We start from the raw sequence: 19,295 nt of genomic DNA, 5'->3' as shown, positions 1-19,295 counted from the left end.
CAGCCTCTTTAGATGACTCATTCATCTCTGCCTGGGAACAAATCTGTGTTAATAGCCAAGACAATATTGATTTGTTAATATCTCTAAAAAATAGTTGCCTGCAGAGCTCAAAACAGCTTCAACCATGTAGAGATTCATATGACCAAAATCATGCATTATTTATTTTGTAAATAGATAGAAAAAGGCAACTGCAGCCCAAGGAAAAGGTTTTGGAGATAACCACATAATGGGAGTAGATAAGACCATGCAACAGGATGCATTTAAATAAAACATTAGAATGTGAATCTAATAATAGAAGCTTAAAACGATTTACTGAGGAACTCAGGGGAAGGGTGGTAAGAGCAGGTAAGTCAGAGAGAAAAAGGACGTTAAAGGACATAAACAGAGTCTTAGAATGTACCAGAATAAAATATCTCAGAGTCAAGGTGAGGAATTTGAAGAAGTCAGAGGGGTGGGGATTTAAGTGAATGAGATTGACATAAAGGTTAAGTAAGATGGATAGGACTTTCAATGGCCTCCCATTTCTCCCAGAATGAGTTTTTAAATTGCTCACAATGCCCAAATACTCAGCAGCCTCATCTCTTACCATTCTTCTGTTCTCCTACCTCCAGCTTTCTGCAAGAGTCTCACTGGCTTTATTTTAGTTCCTTAAGTGTAGTGTGTCCCCTCTTATCACAGGACTTTTACACATGCTGTTCCTCTGGCTAAAATACTCTTTTCCATAATTTATCTTTCCAGTCTCATGTAAAACATCATTTGCTCAGTAAATCCTTCCATTGAAATTCCAGGCAAAGTCATATTCTTTAGTTATAGACTTTTTAAGATCATGTTTCTTTCTTGCCTAGCACCCAATTTATAACAATATTATACTAGTATATTCATCTGGGTTATTGGATTGTTAACTTTATGACTCTAGGACTCAAGAAATTCTTAGCACAGCCATCAGGATTTTAACCAAACAGCAGTGATTACCAACAGGACTCAAGTCTGATGTGGAAAAACTGAGCTCTCTTTCCATTACAGGCTGAGCATCCTAAATGTGAAATGCTCCATAATCAAACGTTTTGAGCACTTACATATCACCATGGTTGGAAAACGCCACACCTGATCTCATTTGACAGGTCATAATTAAAATAGGTACACTAAAATATTTTATAAAATTACCTTTAGGCTATGTGTAAGGTGTATAACTGACTTCAAAAAGTTTGTGGAAAATAGATTTAAAAGATAATTTTATTATGCAAAAGATTTTTCATGTATATCCATATAAAAGGGTCTTCAAAAATTTCATATAAAATGCATATTGTAAAAAATATATATGATGATTTCAAAATGTTTCCATATAAAAATAAATTGATCTTCTAAATATTGATTTGTTTATTTGAAAGGCAGAGTGGCAGAGAGAGAGAGAGAAAGGGAAAGACAGAGAGAGATCATGCATCTGCTGGTTTACTCCCCAAATGACCGCAACAGCCAGGGCAGGGCCACACTGAAGCCAGCAGCCCAGAAATCACTCCATCTGGGTCTCCCACTTGGGGAACACAAATCCAAGTTCTTGACCAATCATTTGCTGCCTTTCGAGGTGCATTAGTAGGATCAGAAACAGAGAAGGTGCAACTTGAACCTGCATTCTGATATTGGACGTGGACATCTCAAATGGCTGCAGAACTCGCTGTGCCACAGCACTTGCCCCATACATTTGGTTTTTTTTTTTTTAAGGTTTTTATTTAATGAATACAAATTTCACATTACAGCTTTTAGGAATATAGTGTTACTTCCCCCTATTCCCACCCACCCACCCCTACTCCCATCTGACCTCCTACTCCTTCTCCCATTCCATCTTTCATTAAGATTCATTTTTAATTCACTTTATATACAGAAGACCAACTCTATACTAAGTAGAGATTTCCACTGTTTATACCCACACAGACACACAAACTATAAAGTACTGTTTGAAGACCGGTATTACTGTTAATTCTCATAATATACCTCATTAAGGACAGAGGTCCAACATGGAGATTAAGTGCACAGTGACTCCTGTTGTTGATTTAACAATTAACACTCTTATTTTTGATGTCAGTGACCACTCAAGGCTCTTAACATGAGCTACCAAGGCTATGGAAGTCTTTTGAGTCCACAAACTCCACCGGTATTTAGACAGGGCCATATGCATAGTGGAAGTTCTCTCCTCCCTTCAGAGAAAGGTACCTCCTTGTTTGATGGCCCTTTCTTTCCACTGGGGTCTTACCATAGAGATCCTTCATGTAGGTTATTTTTTGCTACCACGTCTTGGCTTGCCATGCCTGAAATGCTCTCCTGAGCTTTTCAGCCAGATCCAAATGCCTTAAGGGCTGATTTTGAGGTCAAAGTGCTTATTTAGGGCATTTGTCATTCTATGAATCTGCTGTGTGGCCTGCTTCCCATCTTGGATCATTCTCTTTCTCTCTCTTTTTTAAAAAGATTTATTTAGTTAATTGAAAGTCAGAGTTACACAGAGAGAGGAGAGGAAGAGAGAGAGAGAGAGAGAGAGAGAGAGAGAGAGAGAGAGAGAGAGTCTTCCATCTGATTGTTCACTCCCCAATTGGCTGCAACGACCAGAGATGCGCCAATCCGAAGCCAGGAGCCAGGAGTTTCTTCCGGGTCTCCCACGCGGGTGCAGGGGCCCAAGGACTTGGGCCATCTTGTGCTGCTTTCCCAGGCCATAGCAGAGAGCTGGATCAGAAGAGGAGCAGCCGGGTCTCGAACCGGCGCCCATATGGGATGCCAGCGCTTCAGGCCAGGGCGTTTACCTGCTGTGCCACAGCTCTGGCCCCCATTCTTTTTTTTAATTCTATCTATTGTTATTACCAGACACTTGGTCTTATTTATGTGATCCCTTTAACACTTAATCCTATCTATATGATAAGTTACACACTTAATATGATCACTTTAACATGTAAGATGGCATTAGTACCTGCCAGCTTAATGGAATTTGGAGCCCTATGGCAAATTTTTAGCTTTACCCTTAGGTGTAAGTCCATGGGAATGCTATATGTTTATCTTAATCTCACCTTTCCATTACTTTTTGAACTATCTTTGCATATGAAACACAAAAGGATTTTGTATTTAGACTAGAGCCCCATTCCCAAGGTATCTCATTATTGTACATGCAAATGTTAAAAATTTGGAAATAATCTGCTATCCAGAACACTTCTGGGCCCAAGAATATTGGGTATCATAGTGAATTCCTAAATAACCCATGAGAGTTGCCTTGATATTTTTCCATGACTCAACCCTCAAGACAAAGCCTGTCTTATCCTAAGTCTGTAAGCTTGTTGGTTGGGTTGGTTTAAGATAAGACTTAAGGAAGATTTTAGGTATGAGTTCTTTGTTTTTGACGTACCACTGACTAACAATCCTATGAAATCTATGTATACTGCTATGGGTTGAATTGTTCCTCAAAAAGGATATATTGAAGGTGTAACCACAGTACTGTGAATGCGACCTTATTTGTAAAGATGATCTTTACAGATAGTTAAATTAAGATGAGGTCATTGCCCTAATCCAATATAACTGATGTCCTCTTGGAAAGGGAATTTGGACAGAGACCTATATGTACAGAGAAGACATAAAGCAAACACCACCTGCAAGTCAATGAACCCTGGTGCTACCAGAAGCTAGGAGACAGGCATGGGACAGATTGCCCCCTGTGGCTCTTGGACCCAACCCTTACTATACCTTGATTTCAACATCCATCCCTCAGAACTGTGAAGCCACACATTTCTGTTGTTTAAGTAATCATTTTGTGGTGCTTTGTTAAGACAGAACCAAGAAATTAACACAGATAACTTCTCTGGAAATAAAATCCCTCAAGAACATAGTCAACTTTGTATGTGATTTATAAGTGTTTACAGACCCATTGAAGCCCCAGTTAATCTTCTTATATCATTGTAGATTCTCTAAAATTCCCAGACCCAAATACTCCCAGATAAAGGCAAAGGAAAGGAGAGAATTGGTATTAGCAAATGTTTGCTATCTGCTTACTTTTGGCTGGAATCCCGACACGTATTACTTTATTGAATCCCCATAACCACTTCATGAAATAAATGTTACCATCCCCTGTTCAGAGAGAGAATAAAGATATCCGGAGAGATTTCACACCATGTACAAATTCACACATCCTGAGAAGGACTCTTTTGGGAATAGGGTCTGAGTTTATTTTACCCCCAAACCAATGATTTTTCCATTCGTGTGCTTCCTCTGAGCCTGACTGATGTCTAAGATCCAAAGCACATGGCATGTGGCTTCCTGGGCTGTGAGGTTCTAGAGAGACCAGGGTTATGGACATGTCAGTGGTTTCAGAAGAAATAGGAGAGTAGTGTGGAAAAAAAAGGCAAGGAGAAATAAAAAAAGGCCAGTTTTTCGACTGCCCTGCTGTTTGGCATTATTACAACTTCTTTCAAACTCTCTAAGGATTTTTGTATACAAGGAATTTTGTTCTTGCTAAGCAAGCATGGGACAGCTGAAGGTTAAATCAAACAGGCAAGGGTCAGGGATGGGAGAGTGGTATGAATGAGTAAAACAAAGGAAATTCAATCTTTTATTCCTTAAAAAGTATTTGTTGGTCATCCACTCAGAAGCAGGCTCTGTGCTCAGTGGACAAAGTCTGGCAGCCTAGAGCTTCCAGTCTAGAGCAGGAGACCAATAGTTTCATCTGCCAAGAAAGTAAAGCAATATGCATTATAAGGAAAGAATAGAGGTACACATCGCTAACAACAGGGACAACTACCCACTTCTGGTCAGAGAGAAAATTGGGCCTACACTTAACTCCAAAGTGTAAGTGATTGTTATCCAGGACAGGGAGGTGGTAAGGTGAGGTTCCAGGCCTAGAAAACACATGCAGACCCTGAGATGACAGACAAGAGAACACATTTAGGACATGAACACAGTTTATCCACAACTGAGAGGTGGAACAGGAAGCACCTCTCCCCAACCCCCCATAACAATTGGACAGAAGACATATGCAGGATCTGAATCCCTAAGGGCCTTGGCAGTAGCAGCCAGGAGGACTGGATTTTCTTTTTTTTTTTTTTTTTATTTTTGACAGGCAGAGTGGACAGTGAGAGAGAGAGAGAGAGAGAGAAAGGTCTTCCTTTTGCCATTGGTTCACCCTCCAATGGCTGCCGCGGCTGGAGCGCTGCGGCTGGCGCACTGCGCTGATCCGATGGCAGGAGCCAGGTGCTTCTCCTGGTTTCCCATGGGGTGCAGGGCCCAAGCACTTGGGCCATCCTCCACTGCACTCCCAGGCCACAGCAGAGAGCTGGCCTGGAAGAGGGGCAACCGGGACAGAACCCGGCTCCCCGACCGGGACTAGAACCCGGTGTGCCGGTGCCGCTAGGCGGAGGATTAGCCTATTGAGCCGCGGCGCCGGCCGGACTGGATTTTCTTCAGAGAGCAGAGGGAAGCCATGAAGGATTTGCAGGAAGAGGAGCAAGTAGAGGACAGAGGGCTACTGGCTGTGGGAAGCAAGTCAATTAATCTCTTAGAGTCTCAGTCCCACATAATAAGGGCTGATAGGACTGCTGTGAAGAACAAGGAGTCCTTTCGTGCAGTGTTCTCAGAGCTACACCCCAGGAAACACCAGCTCTTATATTCTAAAGGTAGCAAGGGCAAGATCCGCGGGAGACAGGCCTTCATCAGACGCAGTAGTCACAGTGATGCCTTACCTTTCACCTGCTCTCCTTAGATCTGTTCTCCGGTGGCGAGCATGGTGGCAGCACCTTTCACACAGATTTTGCAGATCATAATAGTCATTTCAACAGGTTTGACCTATTCCCCCTCTATTTTCCTTCAGTCATCACCAGGCCAGGTCTGCACATCTCTAGGTCTGTGGGAGGCAGACCGTCCAAGGCAATGTGGCAGAGAGAGGCAGCAGCAGATATAAGGACACTGGGGTATTCATTGATGAGCGGCTGGCCAGTGGCCCTTGGAGCCCCACTTTCTGTCTCAGCTGGGAGCTCGCCCAGGCCTATTTCATTTGTTGGTTGCCAAGGGCTGCTGGAGACACCTGGAGAGCATGCATCTGAATTGTGAGGCCATAGACTTCTTTGTTTTGCAGCTTCTGAATAACTTAGGAACTTCCTGATTTTGCTTCAGTGAGGTGTCAGAAAGGTCACAGTCCAAACTGCCGCCCTGCCTCATCTGCCAGGGAAAAATCCCAGAAAATTCAATTCATTTGAGTATTTCCCTCTTGTATCCTTCAGGTGCAATTCTGAAGACTTGTTCCTAACGTATGTGAATGAGTGACAGCTTCTCCTAAGAGGCAATGCCATGGTACATGAGAGATGTTCTCATCTCCAGCCACCCTGCCTCTAAAGATGGGGATGGGACCCATAGACATGGAGGTCCTGAAGACACCATCCTCTCTTTGTTCTGAAGAATTCTTCTCTAAAAGGATGGGAACTTGCACAATGTGCCCAGCTCCATGCTCAGGTACTATCGCGATTGTTTGCTAAGACATTTTCATTTTACTTTCTTAAGTCTGTTCAGTCATTGTTAGGGTTCTCATCTACACAGCTACAGCTCAGAGAGGCCTATTGATCTGAGTAGCATTTCACAGTGACAGTTTGACTTGAAAACCTATGGTTTCCAACTCACTTTTTTTTTTTATTTTTTATTTTTTGACAGGCAGAGTGGACAGTGAGAGAGAGAGAGACAGAGAAAGGTCTTCCTTTGCCGTTGGTTCACCCTCCAATGGCCGCCGCGGCTGGCGCGCTGCGGCCGGCACACCGCGCTGATCCGATGGCAGGAGCCAGGTGCTTCTCCTGGTCTCCCATGGGGTGCAGGGCCCAAGCACTTGGGCCATCCTCCACTGCACTCCCTGGCCACGGCAGAGAGCTGGCCTGGAAGAGGGGCAACCGGGACAGAACCGGCGCCCTGACCGGGACTAGAACCCGGTGTGCTGGCGCCGCAAGGCGGAGGATTAGCCTAGTGAGCCGCGGCGCCGGCGGTTTCCAACTCACTTTTGCAGTTCAGCTTCATTGCTTTCTTCCCTCAGCTCTGTGTGGTACTTGGAGCCTGCACTATGTCAATCACTGTGCCACTTCCTGGACCTGTGACCTTGAACATACTACTTAATCTCATGGGACTTCAGATGCCTTAACTATAAACAGACAGTAAAGGTATCCATCTAATAGGATCATTATGATTCAAATTAATTCATATTGGTGAAACACTTAGGAGAGTTCCTGGTAATTAGAAGTGCATAAACAACTGAGCTATTATGATGATTATAACTGGAAAGAGTAGCAAAGTCTCAGGTTTATCAAGGGAAATAGGATATTGTCCATTGTCTGGAATAACTGTAAATACCTATATAACCAAGTACATGAGCAAATGAGCAAGACAAAGAATGTGCAATACCCGACCTCAACAGCTCATTCCAAGAAACCATCCTTAAGAAAAAAAAAAAAAGAAAACCTCTGAGGCAGATATGTAAGAGATGTTGGTTTTTAAAACTGTTTCCAGTAAGAGCTAATTATTTACTTCTCTCTCACCCCCTCCTGCTTCCCCACAAGTTCATCAAGGGCCTGGATGAACTGAATAATACCATCCCTGTCCCATGATTATCTCCCATTATTATTGGCATCTGCACCTAGAGCCCATCCAGACACTGTTAGATGAGCTTTGCAGCCATTAAAATCTCCAACCTCAAAGTTTATCCAGCTTATCCTCAGCTAGAACTGGGGAAATGGAAAGATAGGGATTTAGGAACATTCTTCTCCGGCTAAGCACTAAATCCTAAATTGTAGCTGTGGTTATATGCTCAGAGCTTCCTATAGGCTTTCTTCTCAGTGTATGTTTTTGTGAATTCCGTCCAATTAGCAACTCTATATCAATTATTTACTTGTAAAAATAACTATGGAGACCACATGAAAAATTTGAGATAGGAACTTGCCCTTGAGGAAAATAAAGTAGCTGGAAAAGTGTGAACTGGTATCTCAGCTTGTCCGTGACTGTGAGCATCTGGCTGTGGTGTTAGGGAGCCAACACAATCTCTAACTTACTGGTGGAAATGTGATTGAGACCAGTCTGTCAAACATCACATCATCCATGTGATGGCAGCTTCCCATCATCCCCCAAAGATACCACATGACTACTTGGCCTGGTCATCTTAGAAGTGACTTCCTCTAGGCCAGCGTTACTCCCATAGCATGAGCATCACCTGGGAACTGGCTAGTGAAGCACATGCGCAGTCTAGCTCCAGGTCTGTGGAATCGGATACTCAGGAGTGGGGCCAGCAAGCTGGTCTAACAACTATTTCTGGTCATTCCAATTTGTACTACAATTTGAAATCTGCTGTTGTAGGAATTTTTCTCTAATTCCCCACTCCAAATTGGATTAAAGGCCTGAAGAAAATACACGTGTTTCTGACTATGTGTGTCCTGAAAAATGAGTGTTCAAATGTTTCATGGCCAGTAAAGAGAAGACCCCAAGGTTGCCTATAAGGTTGAATTAACACCTTTTGATAAAATATTTTATTTTTTTATTTGACAGGCTGAGTTATAGACAGTAAGAGAGAGAGAGAGACAGAGAGAAAGGTCTTCCTTCCATTGGTTCACTCCCCAAATGGCCACCACAGCTGGCACTGCACCGATCCGAAGCCAGGAGCTGAGCCGATCTGAAGCCAGGAGCCAGGTGCTTCCTCCTGTTCTCCCATGCGGGTGCAGGGCCCAAGGACTTGGGCCATCCTCCACTGCCCTCCTGGGCCACAGCAGAGAGCTGGACTGGAAGAGGAGCAATCGGGACTAGAACCTGGCACCCATATGGAATATGGAATGCCAGAGCCGCAAGCAGAGGATTAACCAAGTGAGCCACGGTGCTGGCCCTTGCTAAAATATTTTAAACACTGATGGATAGAAGATTGCCCCAGCTCTTAAAGATGAACCAAGAAAGAACCAATGTTTTCTTTAAAAGTAACGTGGAGGGACCGGTGCTGTGGTGCAGTAGGTTAATCCTCTGCCTGCAGCACTGGCATCCCATATGGGTGTCGGTTCTAGTCCTGGCTGCTCCTCTTCGAATCTGGCTCTCTGCTATGGCCTGGGAAAGCAATGGAAGATAGCCCAAACGCTTGGGCCCCTGTACTCGTGTGGGAGACCTGGAAGAAGCTCCTGGCTCCTGGTTTTGGATCAGCTCAGCTCTGGCCATTGCAGACATTTGGGGAGTGAACCAGCAGATGGAAAACCTTTCTCTCTGTCTCTCCCTCTCAATGTCTGTAACTCTACCTCTCAAAAAAATAAATAAAGTAATGTGGAGGGACTGGTGTTGTAGCACAGCAGACTAAGCTTCCATGACACAAACATCCATATTGGTGCAGGTTCAAGAACTGGCTGTTCTGTTTCTGATCCAGCTCCCTGCTAATGCACCTGGGAAGGCAGCAGAAAATTGTATGTGTGCTTGAGCCCCTGCCACCCACATGGGAGAACCAGATGGAGTTCTAGGCTCCTGGATTTGGTCTTGCCCAGCCCTCCTGAATGAACCAGCAAATGGGCAATCTCTCTCCACCCCACCTTTCCTCTCTCCATCCCCCTCCCCCTCTGTCTCTCCCTGTCACTTGGTTCCTCTGCCTTTAAAATAATTAATCTTTAAAAATAAACAAATAAAATTAATGTAGAGCCAACTGTAAGAATTGATCACTATATCATTATAATTTAAAAGTTCTGTAGCTTGCAATTGGATTTCAGGAAGTTAACTGGAAGTAGTCTAAATTTTATGATGCTAAACACCCATCTCAATAATTTGGGGATGAGAGTGAGGAGATGATGGCATAAGAAATTTCATAATTCTCTTAATTTTGTATCACCAAAATGCTCACCAGAAATGTACCAAAGTACAGAAGAGCAGTCCATATTTGAGTACTTATCAACCTTTTCATATCTCTGGGGATTGTAGACTTCTAAGTATGTGTAAATCTCAGAGATGAAAATGACACCATATTATTGTATAGCTTGCATTCTTTGATTGCTACTGGACATTTAAAAATGTTCATTAGCCTTCTGCCTTCTTTTATGGATGTCTATTTCTGTCCTTTGTTTTCATAAAGAGTTGTAACTATTTTAATTAGTTCAGAAAATGAAATGTTATATAGAAAATACTTTGTAAAGTGTTTTCTTCCATTTTTTTTTGTTTTAGTCTCCTTTATTTTACCTCTGTAACCATACATATGATGGTGTTTCAGAAAGTTCATGGAAAATGCAATTAAAAGGTAAGTTTTTTTTTTTTTTGCTACAGAAAAATTGAAATCCATGTATACTTTTTATAATACATGTTATCATGAACTTTTTGAAGACCCATTGTGAGTATGAACTTTAAAACCTTTTGCATGGAAACAAGTTTGCCTTTTATTCCATTTTCCATGAAATTTTTGAAGTGCCCTGTGTGTGTACACATATGTACAACTTTGCATACTTATGTGGTTTCTTTCAGTGCTTTTTTGTGCTTAAATTTTTTCAAACTAAGATTGGGATATGTTTGCCTTTGTTTTACTTTTTAAAAGAGTTCCTGGGGTGGTTTTATATCATTTTTACATCCATCTCTTTAATGCATGAAAATTTGTTTCAGTGCGAGGCATGACTAAGACTACAACTAGACATTGTTTCTGAATGAATGGATGGTTTTCCAAATTATTTTTTGTAAGAAGACCTATCCCCTATATGGACTTATGATACTTTATGCAGCGTTAAATTCATATATCTGTTTTAAGACTGTGCTCAATGAATTATCTTTGAATTCTATAGTAGGGCTAAATTTTTATTTAACACTTCATTTTATACCCAACATTTCCTAGGGAGATTCTATGGATGGGTTTTTTTTTTCCTTCTCTCATCCAATTCTTTTACTAATTTGAAATTATTTTTGTCAAACTATAAAGAAAATCCTTTTGGAATTTTAATAAGATATTTCTTACTTTTTATAAAGTTGAAAAATATGTATTCATGGTATGTTTAGTAGAGAAATTCAGAAGTTGATTTAAAACGTCATTGTATACTTCTCCTACATGTGCAACCTTTATGCATACATATGAATAAATATATTTAAAATACTTTATCTTATTTGAAAGGCAGAGTGACAGAGAGAGAAAGTTCTTCCATCTACTGGTTTACTTCCCAAATAGGTGCAACAGCCAGGGCTGAACCAGGCCGAAGCCAGGAGCCAAGAACTAAATCTGGGTCTCCTTCATGAGTGTCAGGGGCTCAAATACCAGAGCCATGATTCACTGCCTTCGCAGAAACACTAGGAGGGAGCTGGTTTGGAAGTGGAGTACCAAAGACTCAAACTGATATCGGACTACTTGTTAATAATTTTCAATATTAAAAAGCCTGTGGGCTCTTGCCATGTATTCAGACAAGAATTCTGAATGTTGGCTCAAATAGACCAGACAACATCGTAAGTTTTTAAGGATTCTATTCAGTGAAAGAAATGTGCAGAACAGTCACGCACATGAAGGTGCTACGGTTTGGATATGCTTTGAGAGCTTCCTCCAGGAGCTTGGCACATATGGTGTTGATGCTGAGGGGGCAGAACCTTTAAGACATGGAGCCTATGGCAAGGTAGTTAGGTCATGGGCCACCACCCTCAGAAGGGGTTAAATCTGGTTTCAAAGAATGAGTTAGTTCTCATGAGAGTGAGTTGTTACACTATGAGGCCACTCCATGTGCTTAGTCCCTTCTGCACATGGCCATTTCTCTACCTGCTTTGCCACTATGCGGTGACATAGCCAGGGGTCCCTCCCAGGGCCATGCTCTGGAACCTACAGAACTAGGAGCTACATAAGCCTATTTGCTTTAAAAGTCCTCAGACTCAGGTATTTTGTTTTAGCAACCAAAAAATGACTTAATACATAGGGTGATGCTGAATGAATGAAGAGATTCTTGGTCATTGTAACAAGTGACAGTTTTTCTTTTGTCTGAGAACTACAATTTTCAAGATCCTTTTCTTTCTTTTGAGGACTTCATGGACTGTTAACCATGCCCCCATTCCCCATTCTGCTTCACTCTTGGCTGCTTCTAGAAATTGAATTACCTGCAATGAATGATTCAGGAAAAGAAGCACTATTGGTGGTAGTGGGTGGGGAGTGAAAGTAGACCATGCAGGGATGACTTCAGGTGCCTCCACTGTAGCTCACTTCCAGTAAGCAGAATGACTGCTCAATTTCTGATTGATTAGGCTAGACTTTTGGAAGATGTGGCAACAATCAATGGAAATATTTTCCTACCCTATTTCTGTTTGCCCTGTTGTTTTTCAAAGCATAAGAATGGAGGAGTCATAACTCCTGCTGAGCTAACGCTTCTGGTGGCTACTTGGTGAAAACTCTTGCCCAGGATGGCAAACTGCTGCTGAACACTTCTTCTTTCCAATGCCATTATGACTTGATACCTTTTGTGTGTTTAAATGGACATTTGATCATGAAGCTTTGGGAAAGATAGGAAGGGTTTGGGTAAAGATAGGAAGTTCACAGGCACTGCTGGCAATCAAAGAAATAGTTTTATTTTCAGCTCATATCTTTCAAAATCACCTGTAAAGTATTATATTTTAATGCATTAATTCAGTCATTGCTTCACTTAATAAATGTGGTTTTTATAAATAATTCACTAATAGCATACATCTAGTAGATAAAATCACAGTTGGAGATTTTTACCCGTTATATACCCAAGTCAAAGGCAATTGAGATGGACCTCCTACTTCTTTTTTTTTTTTTTAATTTATTTTTTTTTTGACAGGCAGAGTGGACAGTGAGAGAGAGAGAGAGAAAGGTCTTCCTTTTGCCATTGGTTCACCCTCCAATGGCCGCCGCGGTAGGCACGCTGCGGCCGGCGCACCACGCTGATCCGATGGCAGGAGCCAGGTGCTTCTCCTGGTCTCCCATGGGGTGCAGGGCCCAAGCACTTGGGCCATCCTCCACTGCACTCCCGGGCCACAGCAGAGCTGGAGTGGAAGAGGGGCAACCGGGACAGAATCTGGCGCCCCGACCGGGACTAGAACCCGGTGTGCTGGCGCCGCAAGGCGGAGGATTAGCCTAGTGAGCTGCGGCGCCGGCCGCAGATTGGCTTTTGCTCTGGGGAAGTCAGCATTAGCAGCGAGGCAATGAAAGCAATCATATTTATCAAGAAAAAGTAGCTATTTTGCTATCAGATACTGTCCTGAACAGAGATACCATTCTCTCTTGTTCTTGCCGGTGGATGCACTCTTTGTGCCCTGTGTTGAGCTGGGAATGGCAAGATCTACATGAATGAAAATGAGTAGTACAATAAAATCACCCAGTAACTTAGTCTGCTCTGCCTTGTGACTGCCATGGGCTATACTTCTTCCACTTGAACTAGCCTAGTTTACCAGTTCTATAGAAATACCTGGGCCCAAGCGCCAGCTAAGTAATCATTTGCCTGACTCTGCCTCTGAGCTTATGGATCTTTGACAGGGAGAGTGAAACGAAACCTGGATATTCCTGAATTGTAGCTAAAGAAACAACATGACTTTAATTTCATAATTGTTCCCAACATTCTCTGTATGTCTGCCAGATTCCATATTTCTCTCTCCTGGATACAATTAGAGAAATACTTCCAAGTCCTTGGTTTTAGATTCCTTAACCCAACTCCATGTAAACTAACCTCCTTCTGCTGGACTGCTTGTCTTAGATAAAATGATAACATTTCAGGGCTCTTTCTCATCAGCCCAATTCCGTCAGAGCCTTGGTGAGACTGTGTTCCAGTAATAATTTCGCTTTAATTGGACTTCACAGTTCTTCAAGTTTTATAGCCCTAAACTTACAGACTTTCTCTTTGAATGGTTTACATATCTAAATAGCTTATTTATCAATTCATTGTATATTCATCTTATTCATCACAGAGCTTAATTTTATATCTAAGTTTGGAGCATTGAAGTGACTTTGTTAAGTAAATTTGTTGCTGACTGTTCAAACATATGGATTCATCTAAATGGAAAATTTATTACCAAACCTGTTTTTTTTTTTTTTGGACAGGCAGAGTGGACAGTGAGAGAGAGAGACAGAGAGAAAGGCCTTCTTTTTCTGTTGGTTCACCCCCCAATGGCCGCTGTGGCCATTGCGCTGTGGCCGGCGCACCACACTGATCCGAAGCCAGGAGCCAGGCGCTTCTCCTGGTCTCCCATGCTGGTGCAGGGCCAAAGGACTTGGGCCATCTTCCACTGCACTTTTCTGGGCCACAGCAGAGAGCTGGACAGGAAGAGGAGCGACCAGGACAGAATCCGGCGCCCAGACCGGGACTAGAACCCCGAGTACCGGCGCCGCTGGTGGAGGATTAGCCTATTGGGCTGCCGCGCCGGCCACCAAACCCTTTTTTTAATATTGTAAAAATATTGTATTCATTTAAGAGGCAGAGAGAGATATAGATATTGATAGATACATAAATAGATAGATAGATAGATAGATAGATAGAAAGAACACAGATGATATCTTCCATCTGCTAGTTATTCCCCATATACCTTCAACAGTCAGTACTGCGTTATAGTAAAGCTGGGATCCAGGAATTCAATCCAGGTCTCCTACGTGGGTTATGGGAACTTGAGTCATTACCTTGAGTTATTATCTGCTACTTTCCATGGTCTGCATTGGCAGGAAGCTGGAGTCAGGAACTGGAGCCAGGCATCAGTCCCAGCATTCTGATATGGACTATGGGCATCCTAACAGGCATTTTAAACACTAGGCAAAATGCTTATACTACAAACTTATTTTTAAACCGACTGTTAGTACTGAATGGTTATTCATAACACTAATATGGAGAATTTTTAAAAACTTAATTCCAGGGGCCAGCATTGTTAAGTCATCACCTGCAATGGTGGCATCCCATATGGACAGCAGTTCATGTCCTAGCTGCTCTACTTCAGACCCAGCTCCATGTCAATAGCCTGAGAAAAGAAGGAGAAGATGGCCTGAGTGTTTGAACCCCTGCCACCCACATGGGAGATCTGGATAAGGCTCCTGGCTCCCAGCTTTGGCCCAGCTCTGGCCCTTGTGACCATCTGGGGAATGAACCAGTGGATGGAAGGTCTCTCTCTCTCTCTCTCTCCATCCCCCCCATCTCTTCTGTTATTCTGATTTTCAAATGAATAAATAAATCTTTAGAAATAAATAAATAAATAAATAATCTCCATTCAAGGCGTATCTACTGCAGTTACCATAATAGACTCTATCATTATCATATTATCTGAATTCCCTTCTTCCTAGCTATTGAAGTATAGAGTTCCCATGACTGAACAGGGAAGGCAAGGGACTTAGAAAAAATAGTATGAACTAAAGAGTTTGCAAAATCACATGGAAACCCATTATTACATAAGGGCTATCCACATAATAATATAATTTCCATATCAAGTTAAGCTGAAAAGTGTCCTTCAAGGTTCTACATAAACACACCATAATATCAAATTTTAGCTGTTGTAAGTAGATAAAATAAAAAAATTATTTTCAATTTATTGAGCTGAAAAATTATGTATACTATTTCCATTGCCAATGGATTTTTTTTTCTTTAAGGCTGTTTTCCTTCCTCATTAAATGGCAACATCACCATGAGGTCCATGAACCCACAGGCATGGGATCAATTCTGAATTTCTGAAAGAAAGGACCAATAGTTTGTGGTTTAGGGAAGAACATTCAGTTTGGAGACGTTTTATGTTGAGATAACTGAAAAAGGAGATATCTAAATTGAAAATATCTTATGTGCTGTTCCAGTATGGCTGACACTGCTCTCAACTTTATTCTTGATATAAATCAGATCCTTTAGATTGAGAATTTATGGTGTTTAATCAAATATTTCCTCTTTCTCATTCTCTTCCTCTTACTTCTTCAACTCTCTTTTCTGTTGAGAGGTACTTGGATAGTTTAAACTAGAATCTATAAAATCATATCATCATGATATTTATCAATATTAGATAGGATACACAATGATCTAAGCAATGTCATTAGTGCTAAGATGCCAGAGTATTGGGATCCATCCAAGAATCTTTACAGCATTATAGGTTATTTTTTATGTGGTGGGTTATAGTGGTTACTGACATAGGAATAAATTATGAAAGATGTTAAGAGAAGGGAGAAATAATCTGTGAGGAACATCAGCAGACTATCCACCATTGCTGAGCTTGAGAAATTTTGTTTACTCCCATGATGCTAATATGCACTGTCAGATCATTAAAATATGCAAAAGACTGTATAAGGTTGATCAGTCTGTGTCTTCACATTATTATCTCCAAGTCATCAAAAGACTAGAACTACTGAGAAAAGATCATTTAATGCTTTAGAATGAGAACACTCTGCAAAAGCAAAGGACCTGGCTAAAAGGACACTGACTTGCAACTGCTGGCCATACATGCCCATCAACTAATATGATCACAGAATGTTTTGAGATAATTTTATCTGAGCCTTTTTCTCCTTGAATTTTCCAATTTTGTTTTACATGCTTTGATTTAATAGGAAACTAAGCTTTACTAAGACACACTTATTCCACTATATAGGACAAATGTGCCATAATCCCACAAGAAAATATCACTTCTGGTACTTGGAGTCAAACAAAATCAAGACTCTAAATGTCTAGGATATGTATGTAGCCTTAATCACACTGTTAACTGAACAGGTTTGTGTATTTACTTAACTGAGAACTTTCCACTAGTTTAAGTTGGTGCTTCCCTGCTGGAACTCAATACCAGTGTTTTCCCAACAGCTTCTTTTCTCCAGAATGCCTGAGAACATTAACCAGCTAAAGCCAAGAGGTTATTAAATAGAGCTTATTAAATTTGAAAAATGATTTTATACAGTAACAGATAATCCTTTGATTCATTTAATTTTTTGACATTTCTTTTCATTGAAACTATGAGCTTAAAAAAACTAAGCTTTCCTAAAAATCACAAAGATAATGGTCATATTTTATTCAAAAGAATACTTGTTTTCTGTCAAATATTATTCTGATGGAGGAAATAATAGTTATGTTACTTTAATAACTACACATTGAAATAAATATGCCATATGCCACTGGAAATGATATAACTGCAGTCATAGCATAGCACATGCATGCGTATTTTCAAATTGCTGAAATACTTTATATGTTGTATTCAATACAAAATATTCTTAAGTTATTAGATAATTATAACCCACTCCTTGATTGCTGGAGCCACCTGAGATTTTCCAATTTTAAGTATGAAGTAGATATTGAAAATTCATGTTTATTTTTGCTCTAATGAAAGCAGCATGAATTTAAAAATGGAGATATCATAAATATAAGTATCACTCTCACTGGATAAAATATATAGCACTTTATAGGCCAAATTTTTTTTCTTATGCCTATACCTGAGACAATATTCTGCTTTAAAACAAAAGTATATTGTACAGGTATTTCCTTTGTTACTATGCTAGCATGGTTCTTTGAAAATATCATTTTAAGTTGTATTTATATATTTACTTGAAAGTCAGAGTGACAGAGAAGGTGAAATAGAGAGAGAGAAAGAGAGAGAGTGAGCACCAGCTAGCACAGTTCTTCTTTTTTTTTTTTTTTTTTTTTTGACATGCAGAGTGGACAGTGAGAGAGAGAGAGACAGAGAGAAAGGTCTTCCTTTTTGCCATTGGTTCACCTTCCAATGGCCGCCATGGCCGGCACGCTGTGGCCAGTGCACCGTGCTGATCCGAAGGCAGGAGCCAGGTGCTTCTCCTGGTCTCCCAAGGGGTGCAGGGCCCAAGCACTTGGGCCATCCTCCACTGCCTTTCCAGGCCATAGCAGAGGGCTGGCCTGGAAGAGGGGCAACCGGGACAGAATCCGGTGCCCCGACCGGGACTAGAACCCGGTGTGCTGGTGCCGCAAGGCAGAGGATTAGCCTGTTGAGCCACGGCGCCGGCCTAGCATAGTTCTTAAAATAGATGATTATTGATGCTAGAGTATCTATAAATAAATTTGTCATTCAAAGAGGTATTTACTTGAAAAGACTTTAAATTTCATATATTAGTCCCACCTTTTTGTCTGAGGTGGTTCATTTTCATCCAGTTTAAATCAAGTCAGTTTGACTCAACGAAAATGACAAGGACACTGCTCCTGCATTTGTTTTCTGTCAATGAAAGAAGGCAAGATCTCTATATTTGGAAAGATCGAAATTGTTCACTTGTTTGGTACAAGTGAACACATAGGTAAAATGATTTTAAATACCATAGCAAACATAGAGAAAAGGGACTTAATAAAGGAAATCTGGCCAAAAATGAGTATTGTTTTCAAATGATGTAGAATTTAGCTTGGTGAGAAATTAAAGCCCTTCATGGGAAATTTCCTCAAAGACCTAAACTATTTGTTCTTCTATAAGTGTTTAAATAATTTTAAATGGGTTCTAATTTTAAGATATGTCAATTAGAGAAACTTCTAGTAGGAAAGTCACCCTGATAAAAGAGCAACTGGAGGCAGAAAGCCAGGCCTCCTTGACTGCACGTGGATAGGATGGAGAGAGAGTGATAGCTCTATCCCAAGGTGGAGCCTTCTTCAGCCTGGCAGAGTTGAAGGCAGGTAGAGGTGTGAGGACACCCCAAAGCTTGCCCGGGTCCTTGCAATTTGGAAGTGCAATGTTGCCTTGGGAGAGACAGAAATCATTTTTTCCAGTGTAGTATAAAAGTTCAGAGATATGTGAGGCGATACCCAACCCTAGTTCATACCACCAGTCAGTGAGGCTGTCCACAGATAAGTGAGGTGCTGGGATGCTCATCTTCATTAGTAGGTGCAAATCCCTGCCCCTGTGAATGGCCCTCTTCAAGTTGACTGTGATACTCACTGGACAGTGTTTACACAAGATTGCTAAGGAAACCTCCTGCCACCAAGAGGTATCCCAGCCATTATTTCTTAAAGGAAGAACAGTGGCCGGTGGTGAGACTGCAAAGTCAGGAACCTCAACAAAAAGAGCCTTGTGTACCACGCTAAGGGGCCCCACCTTACTGCTTTACTTTTAGGCAGTGGGGGGAGAACTACAGAGGCATGGCACTGTCAGATCCACATGGAGGTCCCCACCAGATGTAAAATCCTTCTGGACTTTTTTTAACTGGTTTAACTACTCCAGTGGGCCAACCAGAAAAACAAAAGAGCACCTACTTTCTATGTTTCTGAATAAGATGAGTTTTCTTCCTTTCTCCTTTGAGTGGGGATATGGGCTGGGATGTGGTTAAGGGGAAGTGGGGCAAACACTGCCACAAACATCTGATCAGGCTGGACCACCTGGAAAGCAGCTATGAGACTCCTCCTGGTCTGTGCATTCCAGACTGGCAGCCT

At 41.5% G+C, this 19,295-nt stretch overlaps 1 long non-coding RNA gene across 1 annotated transcript in view; it reads left to right on the top strand.

The window, feature by feature from the left end:
• The window catches only part of LOC133749704 (uncharacterized), a 140,180-nt gene extending 129,937 nt beyond the window's left edge, over window positions 1-10,243 (top strand). The window contains exons 6-7 of the long non-coding RNA XR_009864607.1: window positions 6,243-6,471; window positions 10,171-10,243. This is a non-coding gene — a long non-coding RNA (uncharacterized LOC133749704). The remainder of the gene's footprint in view (window positions 1-6,242; window positions 6,472-10,170) is intronic.
• The last annotated feature ends 9,052 nt before the right edge of the window (window positions 10,244-19,295 follow it).

This window comes from Lepus europaeus, chromosome 20 (genome assembly GCF_033115175.1).
Source record: "Lepus europaeus isolate LE1 chromosome 20, mLepTim1.pri, whole genome shotgun sequence".
Classification (NCBI taxonomy): Eukaryota; Metazoa; Chordata; class Mammalia; order Lagomorpha; family Leporidae; genus Lepus; species Lepus europaeus.
This window is presented reverse-complemented; position numbering and strand designations above follow the sequence as displayed.